Source organism: Mastomys coucha, unplaced genomic scaffold (assembly GCF_008632895.1).
Source record: "Mastomys coucha isolate ucsf_1 unplaced genomic scaffold, UCSF_Mcou_1 pScaffold1, whole genome shotgun sequence".
In the NCBI taxonomy this organism is placed as follows: domain Eukaryota; kingdom Metazoa; phylum Chordata; class Mammalia; order Rodentia; family Muridae; genus Mastomys; species Mastomys coucha.
The window spans coordinates 81752142-81765532 of NW_022196891.1; the positions used below are offsets into that span (position 1 = coordinate 81752142).

General features: G+C 46.5%; 1 protein-coding gene across 1 annotated transcript in view; it reads right to left on the minus strand.

The window, feature by feature from the left end:
- Nucleotides 1–12896: 12896 nt before the first annotated feature.
- Nucleotides 12897–13391, minus strand: part of Mtarc1 (mitochondrial amidoxime reducing component 1) — a 25674-nt gene continuing 25179 nt past the window's right edge. The window contains exon 7 of the mRNA XM_031337728.1: nucleotides 12897–13391. This exon is cut by the window's right edge and continues 470 nt beyond it. The gene's annotated coding sequence lies outside the window, so the exon portion shown is untranslated.

Genomic DNA, 13391 nt, shown 5'->3' on the forward strand with positions numbered 1-13391 from the left:
ATAAAATACCCCCAGAGACATGATCACAGAACAATCTAAAGGAGACAATTTCCCAGTGAAGGTTCTCTCCTTCACATAACTTTAGTTGGTGCCAAGTTCACATATACATACACACACACACACACACACACACACACACACACTTAGCATTCACAAAGCCCTGGGTTCAAGCCTCAGCACCAAGTAAGCGGGGTTTTCTGGCATATTCTTGTAATCTCAACACTCAGGAGGCAGAGGTAGGAAGGTCTAGAGTTGAGACCCGTCCTTAGCTACATAGTGAGTTCAAGACCAGCCTGGATACATGAGAGCCTATTTCAAATAGTAAGAGATGCATGGGAGCTATACGCATAAAACCATACACCTAAAACCACATACACAAAAGCAACACATAGTCTACAATATAAAGAACTGCAACCGTGCTCGGCTCTCTCAGCATTTGCTGTGTTGCTCTTCATTGTGTGCACCATCTTTGTATTGTTTAAAAAAAAAAAGCACAACCTGGATACTCATCAGACACCAAAAGCTAGGCACAGGCCATGTGGTTGACTCTTAGAGCAGTTGCCAGCCCATGCTGTCTTCTAAAAGCTCTGCCACCTATCAGCTTCTGTTCGTGTAAACCAGGGAGTGGCCCATCCAATCCCAAGGGGCATAAATTAGACTGGTGTCACCCTGAGTTGTTCTGGTAATTTGGGGGACCACAGTGGAACCAGGGCCTTCCAGAAAATGAATTCAACATGTTCGACACTCGTTCCTCCCTGTGCTGGCTTCATTGTTCTCTAGGACCTCAGATTCCTGAGAGACGGGTTATTTTCTAGAAAGATTTAAGGTTTTAGAGCTCTAGATAAAGCCTGAAGTTCATCTTTCCACGCTTCCGAGGGGCATGGCGAAAGCCAGGACTTTCTCTATACACACTCCCTCCTGCACTGGCAGGGAATGTGCCAGCCTTTTAACAACGTTTCCAGTCCTGGCTTGGCCAAAGAAAAAAAAAGCAACAGAACAAAAAAGCAAGACTGTTCCACTGTCCCCTAAGGCTGGGCCACTGTCCCCTATGCTCCCCTTGATTGATTCTGAATCTCCTTGTACTTACTGACTCATCAAAAAGGTAATAGTTGACTTTTTAAAGCAAACATTCTTATGAAAGCATCCTTCCTCATTCATTCTCCCACACAAAGGTGCACACAAGCACCTGATACACAATTCTTACCTTCTAGTCAAGCCCCAAGCCCTAATGATTAGGATTAATTCCCAATAGGCCATTTTCACAGCTCTGGGTGGGGACTCTGTGGGAGTCCTGGTGCCTCTAAAATGTTGCTACTTTTCCCCACCTCTCTCACACTGGGGAGGAGGGAGCTGTGGGGAGTGTTTGAATCCCTGTGGCTCATCCCTCCTTAGCTATAGCTGCATTCTAGGGCATCCCAACTTTCACGGAAAGCTAGAACTGATCACTCCGGTTAACATCTTTTTTTGTGGAGGATGTTGACATTAATATCAGTTGAGTAAAAAGGGGGGGTGGAACATGGTGTGCAGAAAAGGGGAGAGAGTTTAACTAGTCTGGGGTCAGAGGACTCCTAAGACCCACTGCAGATCCACCAGCTGCGACCAGCTTAGAGTCATGCACATGAATAACCACTTTAAACAAGAGTTCCGGGTGATCCAAACACCCGTGGCACTTACTACACCAAGCTCCAGGGTCTATTATTAAACTGCAAGCAAAAACTTAAAACCAAGAATGTAGAGTCGGGGGCTGTTGGATGAAGGTGGCATATTCCTGGACAAGAAGATCGTGCCAAACCAACACAGTTCTCACGGGGGAGGTCTTTATTGACAGAGGAGCCCCCTAAAGGGGGGTGAGGAGAAGAAGCGAGGAAGAGGCAGGGAGGGGAGAGAGGGAAGGAGGGACAGGGCTGCAGGTAACCAGGTAACGCATGCACAGGGGGTGTGCGACAGGTGCCATGGCAGCAGAAGCAGGAGGTTCGTGGCCTAAGGATGAAGTCATCGCTGGGGTCGGAAGCTGGCTGTAAACTGCTTCCGGTTGTCCATGGATGGTTCTGATACTAACAGGGGCCACTTGTTTCCAGTTGAAAACACTTCCTTCTTTGCAGGGATAGCCTCTGTGCTGTCTGAAGCCAAAGCCTTGAGTTTTGATTCTAGCCTCTTACTTATCATGTGGGCAAGTTCTTTAACGTTCTCGAACCCCCTGCGGTGAGCCTTGCATCAGGGACTCCAAGCTGCTTCTCAGAGGCTTGCGTCCTTCCTCCGCCTCTCCTCAGACTCCAGGTCCCCTTATAAATAAAGGATACAGCTGAAATGCATTGGGCAGTGGGAGTCCGGGAGGCAACCCTGGAGACCTCACTGAAATCTCTGGAACCCATGTGAGTGTGGAAGCTGAGGGCTGACCCCACAGAATTATCTTCTTATCTCTACACTCACGGTGACACACGAGGCCATGTCATTGTGTATCTTATATGCACAAAATAATACTAATAAGTACAACTTTTAATTTAACATTTTTTACTTATTCACTTTACATCCTGCTCACTGCCCCCTCCCATCCACCCCCTTCCACAATCATTCCCCCATCCCCCACATCCCCTTCTCTGAGTGGGTCCCCATTCCTGCACTCCCAACCCCACACATCAAGTTTGTGTGAGGCTAGGCGCTTCCTCTCCCACTGAAGCCAGATAAGGCAGCCCAGCAAGGAGAACGCATCAAATGTGCAGGCAACAGCTTTTGGGATAGCCCAACTCCAGTAGCTCGGGACCCACGTGAGGGCCGAGCTGCACATCTGCTACATACATGCGGGGAGGAATCAGTACAATTTTTAAAAGATTGTATTACAGCAGCCACTTTTCTTTCGCTGTGATAAAACACCAAGGCAAGAATATATTTGGGCTTACTCTTCTAGATGAATGAGAGACCATCATAGTGGGGAAACATGACAACAAGCAGCATGTGTGTCAGCTGGAGCAGGAAACTGAGCTCTCTCTCTCTCTCTCTCTCTCTCTCTCTCTCTCTCTCTCACACACACACACACACACACACACACACACACACACACACACAGGGGTTTCTCTAGCTGTCCTGGAACTTGTTATATAGACCAGGTTGGCCTCAAACTCAGAGAACACCTGCCTCTGCCTTCTGAATACTGGGATTAAAGACCTGTGCCACCACACCTGGCTGAGAGGTCACATTCAAACGTAAACCTGAGGAGAATGACCTGAGTGGAAGTAGGTCAAGGCCATATAATCTCAAAAGCCACCCTCAGTGACGTGGTCCTTTAGAGAGGACACACCTCCTACGAACTTCCTCTTGCGGGAGGGAGTCATTTCTCCTTCAAACCATTGACAGTGTTGTAGACCTACGGGGTTCTGCTTGGATTTGGGTTGGGTTTTGTGTGTTGGGGGTTACCATTTTGTTTCATTGAGATTAAACTACGTGCTTCTCACTAAATAACAGCCCTGCCTGGGGTGGGGATGCAGCTCAGGGTGTACTAGAGACCCCAGGTTTAAACCCTAGCATTGTAAAAAGAGATGGAGAAATGGAAGAAAAGGAAGAGGGGTGGAGGAGAGAGTGGGGGGTTGGAAGAGAAGGAGGGAGGGAGAGATGGAGAAAAGGAGGGTAAAGATATGGTTTAGAAAGTAAAAAACAAGCCAGGCGATGGTGGCGCACGCCTTTAGTCCCAGCACTTGGGAGGCAGAGGCAGGAGGATTGCTGAGTTCTAGGCCAGCCTGGTCTATACAGAGAAACCCTGTCTTGAAAAACCAAAAAAAAAAAAATTTAAAAAAATAAATAAATAAAAAATAAAAAAATAGAAAGTCAAAAACAATGGGGTTCCTAATACCAAATCCCTCTTGGAGCTTCATCCTGCCAGCCTAAAGGACTGCAGTCCCCTTCCATTTGGGACGGGCTCTTCTCAGCCAGTCACCAGAGCCCCTCCCCCACCCCCACCCCATCACCTTGTAGGTGGCGCCCTAGTCCAGAAAGAATAGGAAGGAGGAAGAGAGAAGAGGCTGGCTTAGCCACTCCCAATTTTACCAATCACTTCCATGGATTACAGAATGGGAGGTCACAAAGGAGGACCAAGACTACAAAGTACCACAGGGGTAAATATTGATGATTCTGGAGCTGCCTGTAGACAGGTACCACCTCTGCCCTAAAGCCCTCCATTTTAGGGGCCAGAAAGATGGCTCAGAGGGTAAAGGTACTTGCTGTCTGTGCCAGCTTTCTGCTTGGTTGTTTGTTTGGGGTTTTTGTTTTTGTTTTTGTTTCTTTTGTTTTGTTTTTTTTTTTTGTCAATTTGACACATTATAGTTATCTAGGAAGAAGAAACCTCAACTGTGGAACTGGTCAGTTCAAATGGCTCTGTAGGCCATCTGTGGGGTATTGTCTTGGATAATTAATGTAGGAGGCCCAGCCCACCATGGGCAGTACCAGCCCTAGGCAGGTGGTTCTGGGCTGTACAGAAAGGAGGTTGAGCGAGCATGTGGTTATTTCCCCTGCCTGTTAGCAGTGTTCCTCCAAGGCTTCTGCTTCAGGACCAGCCTCTAGGTTCCCACACTGGCTTCCCTTGACAATGAACTGTCAACTACAAACCAAACAAACCCTTCCCTCCTGTGGCGGTTTGTATATGCTCGGCCCAGGGAGTAGCCATTAGGAGGGGTGGCCCTGTTAGGAGGCGTGGCCCTCTTAGGAAGTATGGCCCTGTTAAGGAGACGGTCCTGTTAGGAGGCATGGCTTTGTTAGGAGGCGTGGCTCTGTTAGGAGGCGTGGCCCTGTTAGGAGGTGTGGCCCTGTTAGGAGGCGTGGTCCTGTTAGGAGGCGTGGCCCTGTTAGGAGGCGTGGCCTTGTTGGAATGTGTGTCACTGTGGGCGTGGGCTTTAAGACCCTCTTCCTAGCTGCCTGGAAGTCAGTCTTCTACTAGCAGCCTTCAGATGAAGATGTAGAACTCTCAGCCCCTCCTGCACCATGCCTGCCTGGATGCTGCCATAGTCCCACCTTGATGATAATGAACTGAACCTCTGAACCTGTAAGCCAGCCCCAATTAAATGTTGTCTTTATAAGAGTTGCCTTGGTCATGGTGTCTGTTCACAGTAGTAAAACCCTAGCTAAGACAGAAGTTGGTTCCAGGCACTGGGGTATTGCTGATAGGCCTGGCCATGCTTTTGTTTGGAAGAATGTGGAATTGGGGACGTTGGATTTGGAAAGCAGTGGAGTGCTTTAAATGGGGCTTAATGGACCATCCTAGTGGGAACATGGAAGGCTTTGTTACTGAGAATGATCTGAGGTTTCAGTGGAGAATTTCAGTGTGTGGCCTAAGACTGTTTTTGTGGGATTTTGGTGAAAAATGTGGCTGCTTTCTGCTCTTGTCTGAAGAGTCTATCTGAGGCTAAGGTAAAAAGATTTATATCAATTGCATTGACAAAGGAAGTCTCAAAAAAATAAAATAAAAAACCACAGAGACTTTGTTCTCTGGTTAAGTCTCATGAAGAGAGTTTTGAACAAGCATAGGAAGCCAGTAAGGAACATCCCTCCATGGCCTCTGCGTTAGCTCCTGCTTCCGGACCTGACTTTACTGGTGGACAGCTATGAGGAAGTGTAAGTTTAATAAACCCTTTCCTCCCCATCTTGCTTCTTGGTCACGATGTTTGTGCAGGAGCAGAAACCCTAACTGAGACAGCTCCCGATCTGATTTCCATCAGAGTGTTTTCTTACAGCGATAGAGATGCAAACTCTGTTACATCTGAAGGTTGATGACCTGAGTTCCAACTTCAGAGCCTGTATAAAAGTGGAAGGAGAGAAACAACTCCACAAAACCAGTCTGACCTCTGACACACACACACACACACACACACACACACACACACACACACACACAAAATGATAATAGCTAACAAAGTGGAAGCTTTAAAAAAAATCACTAAATTTTGTATCCTTTGAATCCATTATACATATAATTTTTCAAAAATATGAGAGGTCCTTACAAGGAATCAACCCTGATCTCATCTCCAATATGGCTCCTCTAGGCTGGGCTTCTGCCCTGTGGAGCCTTCAGGATGGGTCAGCACCAAACAGCACATGCCAAAAAGCCCTCCTGCCACGGAGAACTATCTGCTTTCATCTGTCTCCCATCTCAGATTATCTCCATCCACACAGACCAGCACAACCTACCAGGGTTGAACACGACAATCAAATGGTATCCTAAATGTGGTCTGACAAAAAGTGCCAAAAAAGAAAAGAAAAGAAAAAAAAAAGATCTGAATGTAAACCCTACCAACTTCCACTCCAAGGAGTCTCGTGTCCATAGGAACCACAGGTCGGAGGAGAGAACTGAAGAGCTTCGGTTAATTACCTCAGTTTCAATGGAGGTGTCGCTCAAAGACATTAAATCTCAAGTTCATTTGCTTTAGTCTAAGTCTCTGGGAAAAGACTCCTTCACCAGCCTGGAGAGGATGGGATCCTTCCCATGGTTGGAGCCTACAGTATTTCTTTAGGGCAGCCTTAGAGTTTAAATTCACCGGCAGCCTGCTCAGAGACTGGCTCTCTTCCTCCTCCTCCTCTTCCTCCTCCTCCTCCTCCTCTCCTTCCTCCTCTTCCTCCTCCTCCTCCTCCTCCTCTTCACCCTCCTCCTCTTCCTCTTCTTCCTCCTCTTCCTCCTTCTCCTCCTCTTCCTCCTCCCCTCTCCTCCTCCTCCCCCTGTTCTTCCTCTTCCCCCTCTTTCTCTTCCTGCTCTTCCCCATCTCTTCCTGCTCCTCCTCCTCTTCCTCCTCTCTCTTTTCCTTGCATGTTTAAATCTTAGCGAAGCGCACAGAGCACAATGTTCGCCACAGGAGCCATTCCTCATTGCTGTACAGCAACCCACTGGCTCCCCTCTCAACTTGTACGACAGCGCCCATTAGATAGCAGCATCCCAGTCACCATATCCTGCTCTCTCCGGTCCTTCAAGGTTCCCCTTCTCTCTGTGTCTGCATTTGACTACTAGGTACCCATCGAGGTGGGACTGCGTGGTATTTCTACCGTGGGACTGGGCTCTTTCAGGTGGTGTGATGTCCCTCAGGTTCATCTCGCGCGGAGTGCACGCAGGGCGTTCCTAAATGTTAAGGCTGAATATAACATCCTACGGAGTGCCTGCGTTTGCTTGTCCATCTGTCCGTGCATCCTTGAGTTGGCTCTTCCTCTCAAGTATTATGAAATGCTCTACTATGGAAAAAAAGTACATGCTTCAATCTCTGAACCTTCAAAAGAAAAAAAAAGGAAATAATGTATAGCAAATCCAGTTGGATAAATACATTCTAGAAGATTGCTCTGAGAGGGAAAAGCCAACACCTGTCCCAAGGGAGTCCATCCACCACTGACTGTCAGGTGACCACGACCTAAGGAGGGCTTCATGATGGTACAAGGTTGATCATATCAGAGGGAGGCAATCTTGCCTGTAAACAGTCATCTCTGGAAGGGGCCGGAGACATTCCCACTCCGAGCGGGCTTCACAGATCAAAACAAAATACCATTAAAAAGCTCTTTATTTTCTCCCCAAGAAGCTCAGAGCACAGCCACTGCTAATAAAGCCCAGCCCTTGTGAGCGTGCTGTAACCGAGAGAAACAGAGTGTCCCTCCCATCCTGCCTACAGATGATGCCCGGAACACTGTCTGTTGACTTGTGATTTACCAACCAGTGTGAGGTAAGATGTCAGGCACACATCCACAGGAGTTGGCCTTGTCTCCAAGGAAAGGTGATGCTGGAGAGCAGGGAGGGCGATATAATTAGAAAGTTAGGACACAATCTAATTCAGAGACGTGTCAGTGGCGGAGCACGCTGCCAACACTTGGGATCTCTTCTTTCTCTCTAAAAGCCCTCTGATCAGTACAAGAAGACAGCTCTAAGAACTAAGATTCACCCCACCAGGCATTAACGGTGTCCAGAAACTATGTGAACAATCTCACTTGACATCCTTAAGACATTTATATCTGTCTGATGCAGAACTGGAGCCGGGGTGGGGGTGGTGGGGAACATGTTAATTTTCTCAGCCTGCAGATAACACATTTACAGAACCTCACAGGCCTGCAAGAAAAAGAGCTGTGAATCCACTAGGGCTTCCACTGCCTCTACTGCCTTAAAATATGGACTTGCATTTATCTTGGCCACATTAACGAGGTCTGTTTGACCAATACATTTATATTTATGATGACTGAGGGCAGATTATGGTTGTTAAAACTTGTCCTTGGGACATGAAAACACTCCTCTGTCATTAATACATTTGCTAGTATAAACTATGATGTCAGGTCAACGTAAAGGGTAAAATGTTCCTAAAGTACGCGCACATCATTTTTTAAAGCAATTGAGCCTAATGGAATACCAAAGGTCATCATAACAAACCATTACAGTCTTCGACTTGGCTACGCCGGCCACAGAAGAACCTCCAAGAAACCGTCATCATTCCTCCAGTGTTATGGCATCCAGACGACAGGGATGCCTCGCAAATGAGTCATCCGGGCTCAGATCCGCAGTAGCTATGTGAGTGCAGCGCAATCAATTATTCATGTGTTTACAGAGAGCTTTCCCGGGTGATGTTAACCAGAGCTGCCTGCAAAGGACAGCTCTCCAGCTGCCCTCAGCCATCCCAGGGCCTCCAACTAACAAGTCACTTTAATCGCTGGAGAAGCCATCTGGGAAGATGAGCCTCCCCAGCCCAGGCCCTGAAGACTTTATTAGGTGCAAAAATATTAATCAGGGATAATTATGACAATACTTTATATACAGGACTCTCAGAAAAATCCTAAAGAGGGTGAGAGAAGGTGGGCCTGACCTGGAACCCATTAGGCTCAATGGGGATTGGACTATTGAAGACCCAGCTCAGGGACACACGAAGAGCCTAAAAGGAGAGAATGAAGGGAAAGAACTGGAGGCTGAGAGTCCCAGTGTAGACTGCTCTGCGAAGGTAAGGTGCACAGCCAAGGACCACCAAGGGTGAATGCTTTAGATTGGTCAACAGCCAAATTGACCCACCCATCCAAAATGGCCTCTGGAGAAGGTGGATGGGAAACAGGACCCACAGACTGTCCAAGAAGACTAATGCTGTGAACCGGAGTAATTCCTGTCTCTGAGATGGGACACAGTGTGGGAGCTGACGGTTCCACTGCCCCGGTTGGAGTTGTGTATGGGATGTAGTCAAAGGCATGGCCTCCCTTCTTCTTAGGGGCGTGTAGTCAGAACAAATGTTGATTGGGATGGGGGCAACAGCTGGCACAGTTTTTATTAGATAGATTCCAAGAACTTGGCTGTACTGAGAGATTTTTTTTTCCTTTTGTTTGAAATCAAGTCATTTGCAATGTTGTCATAACGTGGTGAATATAGTGTGGTTCCTAGAATGCTTGCCTAGCATGCACAAATCCCTGGGCTTGATCCTCAGCACTGCATACAACTGGATGTGGTGGTGAACGCCTATAATCCCAGAACTCAGGAGGTAGCATCAAGAGGGTCAGAAGTTCACAGTCATCTGGGCTACATAAGACCCTGCCTCAAAAAAAAAAATAGATAGCTACCATAATTCACTGGACCATATCTAAGAAAGTAGCATAGTAATTTATGCTCTTCCTAACATGAACACAGTTAAAAATAAATATAGAGCCAGGTGTGGCAGTTCACACCAACACAGGTGAGCCTCAAGCAGGGAGATTATGAGTTTAAGGCCATCCTTGGATATGCGACTAGATCATGTTTCAAAAAATGCATACACACACACACACACACATATAACTAGATAGATATAGATAGATAGATAGATAGATAGATAGATAGATAGATAGATAGATAGATAGATAGATGGGTGGGTGGGTGGGTGGGTGGGTGGGTGGATGGATGGATAGATAGATAGATAGATAGATAGATAGATAGATCAGTTGATCGATTGATATACAGAGAGACAGATACATAGGTAGATACATAGATACATAGATGATAGATAGATAGATACATAGATACATAGATACATAGATACATAGACACATAGATACATAGATACATACATAGATACATAGATAGTATATATATGTACATATATATAAATATATAAATATATAAATATATATATATATATATATAGAGAGAGAGAGAGAGAGAGAGAGAGTTAAGAAGGCCCTGCAGTAGAAAGAGGAAGTTCGCAAATAGAGAGAGGCCAGCTCTCCTCAGTACACGGGGCATCCTTGAGCACTTCTGCAGTTGGGTGTTGTCATGAGGCCAGAGCTGCAGAGGTTGCTTTATCTCCCCCAGGCTTCCTATGAATCCATCACTCCTGTTGACTGGACCTCCTGAGCTCTGCCACAAGCTTCCCTGGATACTCAGAATGGTATTTCTCAAGGGGCCAAATGAAACAACAGCATAGCTTTACCCAGGCCTTCCCAGGGCCTCCAGATGGGCTGTTGTGTCTTTGAAGAAGACTGGGGCATGCTGGACTTCTCAAACATATTGCTCCATGACATTCTTTTTCAAAAGCAGGGTCTCCTCACCCCCTACCCCTGCGAACTCAGACTTCTACTGTGGAAAATGCAGCACAGAGTTGTGCAACCAATCCTTCAGTTAGATGTCCTGTCAAAGTTGTGCCTGAGAGACACTGCCACTTCAAGGAACCCAGACCCAAGTGGTCCCCCGCTTAGAACAGTCCAGCTCAGGACTTGTTGATTTGATGACAGTGAGAAAGAAACGGGTATGCAGTCAACAGAAACCCTTGGACTGGGGGCAGGGGATTAGGGTTTGACTCAGTGGGTACAGTGCTTGCTGTGCAAGCATGAGGAACTGGTGTGAGGATCTGAGTTCAGATGTTTAGCTCATTAAAAAGCCAGGTGCATATGTTACCCAAGTCAGGGAGGAAGGGATCCCAGAATCCAGTGATCCCAGAAACTGTCAGGGAGGAGACAGGTGATCCCAGGGACTCACTGGCCAGTCAACAAATTAAAAATGGTGAGACCCAGATTAATCAAAATATAAGGTGGAGAGGTACCTGACATTGACTTCTGGCATTTTTAAACATGAACATCCACACATAAAACGAAGGTGAGGGGCTCACTACGTAACCCATACTGGACATATAATGGTTAGTTTTGTCAATTTGACACAACCTAGGACAACCTGGGAAGAGAGTCTCAATGAGGTGTTGCCTATATTGGGTTTGCCAGTAGACATATCTATAAAAGGTCTCCTTAACTGATATAGAAGGACCCAGTCCACTGTGGGTGGCACCATCCCTTAGGTAGGGGCATCCTAATCTGTATGAGAGTGAAGAAATCGAGCTGAGCACAATCAAGCGAGTGAATACGTGTTCATTCATTTCTCTCTCTGCTCTTGATTGTGAGTACAATCAGCTCCCTCAAATATCCACAGCCTTGACTCTTCCACATGATGGACCTTGAATTATGGGCTATATAAATGTTTTCTCCTCTAAGTTGCTTCTGGGCATGATATTTTATCACCATAGAATAAGCAAACTATGATAGGGCTCAGACTCATTATCAGCCCAATGTAGTCTTGAACTTGTGATGAGTCTCCTGGATCAGTCCTTCAGGGGCTGGGCTTAAAGGTTCATCCCTCCACACTGGGCTCCATCCTGCTTTCTTTCAGTTCTTGTGTGCATAAGTTGCTATTTTACTTCCTAGTGCCAAGTTTCTAGCTCTTTCTGTGGGGTGCCAAGACAGCAAGCCTTTAAGGTTGCCCCCGGAGTCATTCCACAGCCCTATTCCTGTTCTGCAGCCCTGGAGTTCACAAATCCACCATGATTACAGAGTAAAGTCCCCAGCATAGAACATCCACAAAATGCAGATATTTGGGCACGACCTCACATGTCTGTCACTGCCGTTACAAGCTCTTTCTGAAGGTTCCTGATGGCCCATGGACCTGATCCTATATTTCAAGTGCACGTGTGATCAGTATCCAAAGTAAATGGGACGTTGGCTTTTCCTTTGCCCACCCATTAAATAGAAAATAAACACAAGAAAATGGCCTTTAAATCTTACTGACAGCGAGCTGGAGGAGGATTGCTCAGAGCTTCTGGAGGTCACTTGGGTTCTCTGTCTTGAAGCGGAACCTTCCACCCAGTGGGCTGAAGAAGGCAAGGGTTAAGTGAAGAGGGCTCTGGGTACCTCCTTCCATTCGGGGGTTGCCCTCAGTGCCCTCTAGCTACCTCACACAAGGTTCTGCCAGAGACAATGAGGGGTTCTGCTGCAGTGACGAGCCATGGGGAAGAGGATGCCATCTTTACAAGGTGTTGGGGATATGGGCGGAGGGCCAGGGAGAATAAAGGTGACGACTCTATCCACTGAAATGGATCCCAGGGTCTCACAGGGTAGAAGAAGAGACTGACTTCTGCAAATTATCCTCCGACCTCCACTTGTATATGATGGCACACACACACACACACACACACACACACACACACATACACACACACACCACAATATTTAATATATTATACACATTTATATATATTTAAATAAAGCAAAATTTAAAATAATAAGAAAGCCACTTTCCTAAAGCAGAGAAACACGGAGCACCTGAGGGCTTCCCCACTTCCTTCAGGTGGAAACGTTTCTAGTGTTTAACAGGGACCTGCTAAGTTTGCAAGAATGTTTCTCTGCTTTGTGCACTGCTGGCCCCAGGAAACATTGAAACAGAAGGAAGTCTGAAAGAAGAAACACTTGGAACTCACGCATCCAAAGAACAGGCTGAAGAACATGTCAAGCAGTTTTTAAAATCTTTTAAGTTCTAAAACTAAACAACAAACACAAGATTGCTTTCTTTTTTTTTTTTTCCTTTTTTAAAAATTTTTCTCAAGGTGGCCTGAGCTACGTTCACCACCACTAGGCGGCGCCATACCCTCTCAGGGCCGTTTCATTTTTCTCCTATTAAGACAGCAGCCATCATTTTCCTGGGCAAGATCAAATCTCATTTTTGACTCCCAGGGGGAGGTATCTCCCTCTCTGGTGTCACTGTCTGTCCCCACATGCTCAGAACGATCCTGAATCCTTTAGTAGGGTGCATCAACACTTTGCTTCAAGAGTGGAATCACCTTGTTCTTCACAGAGCTGAGTGCCAGTCTGGATGCTCTAGAGCTGGGTTTGGACCCTGACACTTCAGACGTGTTCTCGGGCTAAAGGGTCTGTCAGATCTTCACACTGTCTAGTAAGCAACAGCGTCCAATTCGGGAGGATCTACGGGACAATTTGTATCTTCAGGGCTGGCCCTTTAAACCCTTTGCAAAGCCCGGGCTTGAGGAGAAAAGTAGATGCGGTCATTCCAACTTTACTTGGGAGTATTTCATTTCCACTGTATGCACCGTGTCCAGGGGTAGCAAAACATTCTGGAACATTTTTCTGGCGTACACAGTATTCTCCTTTTTTTTTTT